The following is a 10,160-nucleotide window of genomic DNA, read 5'->3' on the forward strand; positions in this document are numbered from 1 at the left end:
TCTCTCTCTCTCTCTCTCTCTCTCTCTCTCTCTCTCTCTCTCTCTCTTCTCTACCGCAAATGCACGAAGTTCGCAGATCGGACGGACCATGAAAGCGATCCCGCAAACGTGGCGTTTGCGCGCATCGGACTTGTTAATTGTTAATCGTCTCGGCCGCGCTCGCACGTCGCGTGCACGGTACAAGCGTCACTTTATCCGCGGCCGAAGAGTGTGGGCGCGCGAGCGCGCGCGCGACGCACGGTCGCATTACCGTGATTGCAACGGCAGGAAACGCTAATTCACTAATGCGTCGCTTCCACGCTCGCATGCCGCATCGTTGGTTTCGTACGCTATTGAGAATAGTTTAGGATTATATACGTTAACACGACGCGGTCGCCCTTCTTGCAGCTGTCCCGTCGATTAATTGTCCCGGAGAATCGCCACCGCTTGCACGTTCTGTTTGCACGTTTGTTCGTGTTCTTGTTTTCTGCGTTCACATTCGGATTGACATTCGCGGATATAACTGCGAGAAAGTTTTCGTCTCCGATACACGGTGCGATTCAAAGTTTTCTTCTTTTGAATAAATAAATTGACCTAGAATGTCTTTAATTCTGTGAATTAAAATGTTACAACGATGCAATGGTAAACGTAGTGGTTTTATCTATTTTTGTTTTCAGAGGAGTTAAAAAAAAAATATTGGAAGAAAACTTTCAGACAATAATTCTCAGACGATAAATTTTCATGGATGCAAATAACATCGGGATCTTATCAATGAATGTGTATTAAAAAAAATATGTATAATTTTGATCACTGTTTGCTCTATAGGTGTAACTAAACTCAGAGTGGTGTCGATAAATGCACTCAATTGTGGAAAAATTTAAACATTAAAAATAAATATTACAAATAAAAAATATTTTATAAATACAATCTTCAAATACATCTTAAAAATACAAGCTTTATGAAGAAACTTGTTTCTGTATATTAAATTTCTTTTTTTATTTTTTAATTCTAGCAAAACATATAATTATAAAACATTATTTGACAAAAAATTCATTTATATACGAAGTATTTAATATGTAAAAGTTAGTGGATAATTTAATCAGTATATTGTTAGATTACTGAGTTAATTTTTATAATATTGAAACTTATACTTTTAATATACAGTAAATTTTATTCTAAAATTTTAATTCTGATTCTATTTTTTGAAATTATACATATGTCTTTTAAATAAATTTTACACGTATTTTACATTAATTTTCGTTTATTTTACGCCGGAGCAACATCGCCATTTTACGAAATTTCGCAATGTTCTATTTTTCACGATAGGGTCACGATTGTAGACCTTTGCGCATCGATCGTGCAAACAGAGAGGCGTGCACGGGTGCTTGTGAAAACTCGGCAAAAGCACAAAGTGACGGTGGGAATGGGTTAAAAAAATGTTTATCGCTCGACGAGTTCGATGAGCGCAATTAAACCGCTGTCAAAGACTCGAAACGGGGCGCGGATAGCACGGTAGCGCGCTATAATGACGACGAGGGGCTATAAGTTAATCAACATTAACTCGAAATTCGATCCCGTCATGCTATGCGTGCCGCTCTACTGAATTTCTGCGTTAAAGTGTGTCGCGCGATCAATCAATTGCAATGCAAAATTTGATAAATACCTACAATAAGCTGCGTCTGTTAATAAATTTTCGCGAAAATTGCACGAAAGATTTAAATTATATTAACTGCCTTGCAGATTTCATTCGTTTCGATGATAATTGTGTGATTCTTCATAATATACCGAATTCAATTACATTTATTTGTTTGATGATAAATATCTAAAAATAATTTGTTAAATCTATACTTATTACTAATAAACATATTTAATACACATAAAGTTTAAATTTCTGTTTTATTCTTGCATTAATCATAAAGATTATCTGTATCTAGGTAAATATGCATAAAAAAGGTTACACTTCACCAATTTTATCGCAACTTAAATATGTTGTAGGGAAGATTCTTCTGAATAATTCTCCGCAAGAAAAAAGAAAGGAACGGCATTAGTTTAGAAGATATAATAAATTAAAGTTTCACAATTTTTTAATGCTTTTATAATAGACCTCGTTCCGCCCTGTAAGCAGAGGTGGGGTGGAGTGGAACTTGCTTCGCGTGGAAAGTTGAAAACTTGAACCGTATATACAATGATAGACCTCGTTTTGCCCTGTAAGCAGGATTAGGGTGGACCTCGCTTCGTGTGGACGGTTTTCTGGACAGCATTATAATCCACCCCACCCCTGGTTATAAGTCGAAACAAGGTCTATCATTGTACGGTTCAAGTTATCAACTTTCCACGTAAAGAGCGGAAAAGCGTGAAAAGCGTTGAAAAAGTAACACATTATTATAGTATATATACACAAACTTTAATGTCAAACTTCAATTTGTTATATTTTTTAAACCAATGCCGTTCCCCACTTTTTTCTTGCAGAGTATTACTCAAAAGAACTTTCCCTGCAACATATTTAAGTTGCGATAAAATCAATGAGGTGTAACCTTTATGCATATTTACCAGATTTAGGGTAGATATATATAAAGTGCTAATAAAACGATAAATTATTATTAGAACTAATCAAGAGTCGGAAAAGTTCATAAATAAAATTGCAAATTTACTGAAATAATGAGAAAGCATGATTGCTGTTACTTGTTCGAAGGACTTATTGTTGCATTCTCTTTTCATAAATTTCTATATTTATATACCTATGTGTTATTTTTTTAGGCTAGCTATATAAAAATAAATTGCACGTACATATATGGATGTCTAACGGGAATAGAAAGTACGATAATAGGAAATGGACAGACGGCCGATGACGTTAATCTGATTTACATAAATCGAACACTCGTGCCAGAAGCTAATTCGTCGTTTCGCTTCATTTAATTGTCATTCAATTTTATGGACGAGCCACAAATAGTTTTACGTCATCCTTCTTTTCCCAACATTATTTCAATTTAAAGAGAAATATAGAGAATCATGAAGAAAAGTAATTATTATTCTAGTTGCTAGACACGCGAATTAAATTATCGAAAATGATCAATCATTACAGTTAACTTTATTTGATAAAATATGTATGAATAGTAGTAATGGGTAAATTATCATTTAAATTGCTAATAGTACTTTTATATTTCGGTCTATTTCAAATCTGCTTATCGCGAGGATTAAATAAACTTGTAATTATACATCCAAAGTAAATTGAAGCGACAAAGCAAAGGTGTAAAAAAGATAAAATGTGATAAAAAGAATGCGAAATTTCATAAAAATATTTATATTAATACCATTCGAGAATATAATAGCGATAAATTGATAAAATAAATTAGAAAATAGATCGTTTAATTTAATTTAGGTTTATTTAAAAATGTTCAGTTTTTAACTTTAAACCAGAAAACAAGCTTCTGAATATGTATATATATGTACATACCATAATATAAAATGCAACGCCATGGTATTATATTTTTAATTTTTAAGCGTAAACGCTTGTTTCGATTATTTATTCTTTTCTAATCAGATTGATAAAAATACTGACCTTGCTCATTTTTTTTATTCTAATAATATGGATCGATTACTTTGATTCTCGAAATCATATCGAAAAATTGGAAAGCTCCGATTTAACATTCTCATTATCGTGCAATATAATTGTGCATACATGCAATACGATATTCGGCATATTCGGCAGTCTAATTATCGAAGAACAGGCGATACTTGCGCGAGCAAGGGAACTCAACGATCGTTTCTGAAAAGACGTTCTACGGCTGCGCCGCCATAACGAGGCGAGTTTCGCAGACGACGACGCTGCGTTTTCGTGCTCCGGCCCCTTTAATGGATATATGCATAACGGTGAAACCGCAAATGCTTCAATTATGAAACAATGAAATAGTTAGGGGGTGCCGGGGTTCGCCACCCACTTCCCTCTTTCAACTCGGGCGACTCCTACGGCTGCGCCCGCCGCGTTGGTGCCAACTGACGCCAACTTCTCGCGCGCTCTAACTTGGTACCGTTGTTTCGTCGAGTTAACCAGCTAACTTTATAGCAATCCACTCCACCGTTTTCCATCCTCCTCGTGCGCAACCATCCTACTTGTATCATTCCTTTTCTACCGGCTCCTCTAATCTTGCGCGTCCGCGTTTATCTTCGACCGTGCATGTCATAGCGGCCGAAAATGCAAATGCCAGTGCTGAACTCTAGAGCAGCTTTTCTTCAAAAGTGGATAAAAAATGCGCTAAGATTAGCGGTAGTAAAGCGTATAACTCATGCATGATAAAATAAGAAAAGCTATATAGAATTGTGCAAAAACCTTGCACTTAACGTGAAGATGATACCGTACGATTAAACTTGATAGAAGATGAAGAATCATTAGTTTTTTATTTAATACCGTTAACATTAATTGTATTTTAATTAAAATTTATGGTTATATCAAGATTCTCGGAAAAAGTCCATTAAAATATGCTTTTTCTTATATAGAATATTGTAAGAAGATAAACTTGCACTCTTTTAGAATATCCTTAGTTAATTCTGGGATATATCTAGTAGTTTTAATTTCTTAATATACTTTGGAAAGAGCTAATCAATTAGCTTCAATTTTAATATATTATAAATGTACTTGTCTCAATTTCTTTCTTACAAGAAAAGATTCTCCAAACCAAGAAATTAAAAAAAATTTTTATCTCGATTTTTATACATAAAGAGTGTTCTGATGTGATAAGCTATTTTTTTTTGCTTGCTCGAATGAGAAAGTAAAATTAAATACTGGAAATTTTATTTTTTGTTTTTCACCAATAAAAAAAATAGAACAAAATTTTATAAAAAAGATTTATTTCTTTAAATGAGAGTTATTGATTAGGAAACTTATCAGTTGTTTAAAGAATTATAAAAAATGTATTAACAAAAACAGAAGGAATATATTCTCAGTGCGCTCTTACACTTTCAACACGGCTTTTTTATAATAACTAGACATCACAGACGCGTGCTATACGTGCGTATACCATTTAACTTTAATATTATACTGTTACTATTACATTACAATATTAAACCCTTAGTATGAGTGGATAAATTTATAATATTATAAAGTATTAATATGTGTTCTATTTAACTTTATTTATTTTTATGACTGATTATATCTCGAAGTTTCAAAAAAAAGACTGATTCCGAATTGCCGAAAGAATCTATCAAAATCAAGGATAGATATTTTGAATCGCCTTATATTTTGTTAATCGTAATATCTCCGATAATTAATCGTCCGCCTTTTATAAAGGCGTCCATATTACAGGCATCATTAATCAGCCGCCGCATTCTTTATCGCGCGCATTATGCCCGCACAATCAGCTCGATAATTATCGAGCAAGGTTCAGTATGCCATACGCTTTTAGTAAAATGGTCGTTATTTCGATATTTGCAAATAACGCGAGAGGCGAAAGAAGAGGAAAAAAATAGCAACGGAAGGCAGTACCACATATATGTAATATCTGCATAATGTTGTCGAATGATACAGAGCTTAAGTGATAATATACCGAGCTGCACAATCCGCCCATATAGTCGCGATAAGGCACCCCCATGTTGCAAACGCCCCCTTTTAACGGTAAACACCCTTCGCACGTTGATAGTTTATGCTCGCACATTGCACGCCGTACAACCGGCTCCGGCTTATTTATCGCGCGTTATTTATCGGCACGGCACGGGCGGCGCCTCACGTTTCTTCGTCGCTCGTGTTCTCTCAGCTTCGAGTATCTAACGATCAAAGTTGCGGTAATTTACTGAAAATATCGGTCTTCTTTTACAACTTAGAGAGACAATAATGCCCAACGTACAAAAAATATATCTTCCAACTCATGAGTGAGCATTAGTAAGCAATAAATATAATTTAACTTCAATAGAGAAGAGATCGGAAGTGATATCATATCGGGCACTCCGCGCTATCCAACATGGAAAAAAAAAACCGACATGAAAATGGATCGAAGACAAAAAGTGGCAACCAGTGACGCGGTATGGCCGGTATGACGTACGCATATAAACTAATCTACCGGGAGTAACGTGTAAACGTATAGCGATCGGAAACGATAAGCGGATATCATCGTCGCTTGTGACGGATTGCGTGCGATACGTTTTCGCGCGGACACGGAGAGGCGTAATCCGTTCCAGTACGCTTGAGCGCGGCGGACCGCGACCCGATCATTTATTTCTATGATCATAAAGTCGTCGTGTGATACGCGCGTATACGTTCTACCCTCAGCTGCGCGATGTATTTTCAATCAGCCCGTAAACGAACAATCGTAGATCTGTCTTTTCCGTCTATCCTATTCAATTTTATATAGCGCTAATCTAATCGCCGTACTATAGTTTTACCTGGCCTTTCGGATCCGGTTTGCGCATACCTCGTAATAAAAATATGTATGCAATTTTGCTTTTAAAAGCTCGAAAAACGAGTGAGAACAATGCAAATTTACCAATAAGCGAGTGAATTATCGATTATTTGATATATAATCTGACAAGCGTCAAAATGGGAGCTAAATTCACAAATACAGAGATAAATGTTGAATAATTGCGTTATAGCCAGATATTTCGGATAAATTAAAATATGAAATTATTGATTCAGATATCAGATATCGCGCGCGTTTTGTATTGTTACTCACATTAATTGGAAAAGTCCAATAACAAACTTCCTTTGTATATTTGTACATTTCCTTTTAGTCCCATCATATATTTTCGGTGTACAAACAATTTAAATATTCGATTCTTACGATTGATAGTACCTAACAAATATTCAGATATATCCGAAAGTCCGAATAAACTCGGTTTACAGCCTCGAAATAATGGTGAACGGGTTGGTAGAAGAAGCAATGCTAGCGATAAGCGAACCTTTATTAAAAGTCGTCCGGAATTCGTCGCAAACTAATTGCATATTCAATTTTTTTTTTAACGCAATTAAAAACTTTCTTCAGTTCAGACCTTTGTGCGATGCGACAATTTCTATATTAATTTGCAACGATTCTTGCTTATTGTATATATTAAATCTTTATACATTTTAATAGAAAAAAACCTTAATTTAAAATAAAAACCGTCATATTCAGATTTTCACATATACATATAATGGTTAGTTCGTCAAAATGTTTATCAGTGGGAATGCGCATGTTTAACAAATAGCCACGAGTCCTCCGTAAAGTAAAACGCAAACGAGCAATTCCAAAGCGGATTGCACGGGTCATGTTAAATCGAATTATAAACGTCACGACCTAATTACATCTTTCGTGCCGCCATGCATATGTAGTAAATGCGACGCCGCAAAAACGAAAACACCACGTGCGAGAACACAACTCCACGTTGAAATTACGTTTCTCGCAACATCGTCGACAAAACGTTATATAAATATGCTTCGCGCAATCTACCTCGTAGCGAATGGACCAGCATATGAGTCGGTTTCCGCGTGGAAACTCCTCTTTCGATATTTCGACGCTATTGAGTTATATATTACTGTGACGTCAACAGATATCTTTAAATGATACGTATTTCCAAAAGTAGCTCTTTTAATCTTAGAAATAAATATACTTTCAATGTAATTCGTTTTTTATATCATATCTCTTACAATTTTTAGAAAAATATATGTTGTTCTTTGTGAATTATTATAATGCAATATAAAATACAATTATTTTCGAAATAATTATTATAAATAAGCATTCCGGTTTTGAAGTATCTAAATTTCAGGTTCAACTATGTATTAAAATAGAGGTTTTTTTTATTAAAAGTGGAAATATTCCCACACAGCAAGCATATCAAAAAGAAGATATCCCAAACATACCCTATCGCCTAAATATATCTTCGGGACATCTTCTGGACGTCTTTTTGATATGCATGCTGTGTGGGTTCTAGAGTGATATTAAACATTACAGATAATTGAATATATTCGAGGAAAAAATGTAATATATTTAACTGCGTTATCAAGAGACACGGTGGCGTCTCGCTCCAAGTGTACGCGCAGCGAGACACAGACCGTGTATATTTATACACGAATTGATGAGTGATTATATTAACCATGGCATATATCAATCACATTGATGATAAATTTCATTAGTTTGCAATCCATCTTATTTTCCGATAGCTACTACTATGCTGAATTACCTAACGACCTAACTGGTTCAATCAATTATTAGCATTCTCTTTTCTTATATATAATACACGTGCTCGACCTTCGTTATACATGTATAGCACGCATCATTCCATCGCAACGTTTCTCGAGAATATCGTGACATTCGCAATGGTAATTTTCCGAGTATCGCGCTAATATGTCGATTAAATTCTTTTTTTTTTCCCGATGTTTCTGGAAAATAATCAAGTGGGAATGCCGTTGCATTCGCGATCTTGAATTCTACCGATACAAAAGTCGAAAAGATATATGACTCTGCGATCGACGCGTGCGGTATATCGCAAAAATGTAAATTGAAACGATGTGAATTGCGTGTCAACAGCTCCCGGTTATAATTCTCTTTGGACATCTTCATTTGCGCATCGGGTATATTCACAGTGATAATTATGTCAGTCGGATGCGTTAACTCTCGTGAACTCGCGATCGATACTCTGCCCGGCTAATGATTTACCGCTTTAAAGACGGCCCGGTCCTGTGATTCATAACTGTAGATTACATAAGCTATGGGCTAATTAACACCATTATCCGCGCTTACTTTCCTGCATCTCGTAACAAAACGTGCGACTCAATGCACGTTCGTGTCGGAATTGTCGGAAAGTCTCAACTGTGACTAGTTTAATGCGAAGGTGCAAAGATAAGCATCAGAAATATAATCTTTGAATTACGCCTTACGTAAACTCCGCGAGACCTTGTCAATTAAAATGTCATTTGTCTAAGAACGTTAAAGTGAACGTGACTGTCACAAAAGTGTTATGTGTAGCTACGTAGATTTTTGAGAAAATTTCATTTAGAATTAGTTTGACATATTTAATAAGGTAACTTATTAACCAAAATCTGATCATGGAATTTCAGATGGAGATGAGAGATCTGAATACAACCATGTATTATAGTTACATAAAAATAAAAATAAATATTTGACCACTTTATTACAATATAGAAGATTTAAGAGAGAGAGATTTTAATGTTTTAATAAAAAATAAAATTTTTCGAAATATTAAAAAAAATAATAAAAGAAATCTTATTTTAGAAACAAGCATTTCAGTTGCATGCGACTTTGTAAGACCTTCATTTTTTTACGCACAATGATTACAATGATTACACAAGACCGACAAGACGCAACGAGTTTGTTGTATAAATTCCAGTCGCGAGAATGTTTCGTTCAGTTGATATTTAGTACGAATTTCGTGCGAGTGCGTGCGTGTGCATATGCGTGCGCGCGCGCGCGTGTATGTGTGTGTGCGTGAACGCAAACACGACAGAATTGTCTCACGCGTGCGTGTCTCTTCTCTTCCTTACCGTTAAACAGTGCGGTGCGTCGTCATCGATGAAGAAAACTAGGGCGCGAGAGTGCTTTCTGGTTTTACCGGCGACCTTTCGAGTCATCGTGTGTATTTGTACTTCCGTTTCTCGCGACGCGTGAGCCCCTTCGCGGGCTTATTGTCGACGAGACGGCGTACCGAATAAAAAGCAAGCAAACTCGACAGCGATGATAACAGCGGCACCGTCGGCGATGACTGGCCGCGACAGCAAATAAACTCTTGTCTCGACGTATGCATATGGCGGTTGCGTAATGATATGAAGTCGAATATGTTCTCTGTTACGAGTTTACCGCCTCTCCCGCGTAACTCGTACTATCTCCTCTCCCAGTGTATAAGAAAACAATCTGCCGTCAGGCGCTGATCCGCGCATGACCTACTTCTCTTTTTTATAGAATAAACTTTTTTATTCTATAGAAAAGAAAGAAAGAACGTGAATGCCGGATATTGGATCGTTCCTGCATCGGATCGAGATATATAAGCTACGTTAAATTTTAAGCGTAACGTTTGATATAGATCGAATTTATCTCAATAGAATAGGTATGTGCGAAAGAAAGCTGCAGATCAAATCTTTATTCTTGTAAATTTGATAACCGAAAATCTAAAATCTAAAATCTAAAATCTAAAAGTTCTATAAATGCAACACAATATTAAAATATGCTTGCTTTATAACAATAGATCGACACACAAGTTCTTTC

The 10,160-nt window shown here is 35.6% G+C and overlaps 1 protein-coding gene across 12 annotated transcripts in view; it reads right to left on the reverse strand.

Moving 5' to 3' along the window:
• The window catches only part of LOC112456997 (CUGBP Elav-like family member 2), a 334,288-nt gene extending 324,755 nt beyond the window's left edge, over window positions 1–9,533 (reverse strand). For 4 of the 12 annotated variants that reach the window (XR_003041043.1, XR_003041044.1, XM_025019828.1 and 1 more), the window contains exon 1: window positions 9,443–9,530. The gene's annotated coding sequence lies outside the window, so the exon portion shown is untranslated. Of the gene's footprint in view, window positions 1–9,442 lie in introns of all 12 variants that reach the window. The other 8 variants (XM_025019836.1, XM_025019832.1, XM_025019827.1 and 5 more) reach the window with 6 other exon arrangements.
• Window positions 9,534–10,160: the final 627 nt, after the last annotated feature.

The sequence above is a fragment of the Temnothorax curvispinosus genome, unplaced genomic scaffold, assembly GCF_003070985.1.
Source record: "Temnothorax curvispinosus isolate PA1 unplaced genomic scaffold, ASM307098v1 QBEX01007396.1, whole genome shotgun sequence".
In the NCBI taxonomy this organism is placed as follows: domain Eukaryota; kingdom Metazoa; phylum Arthropoda; class Insecta; order Hymenoptera; family Formicidae; genus Temnothorax; species Temnothorax curvispinosus.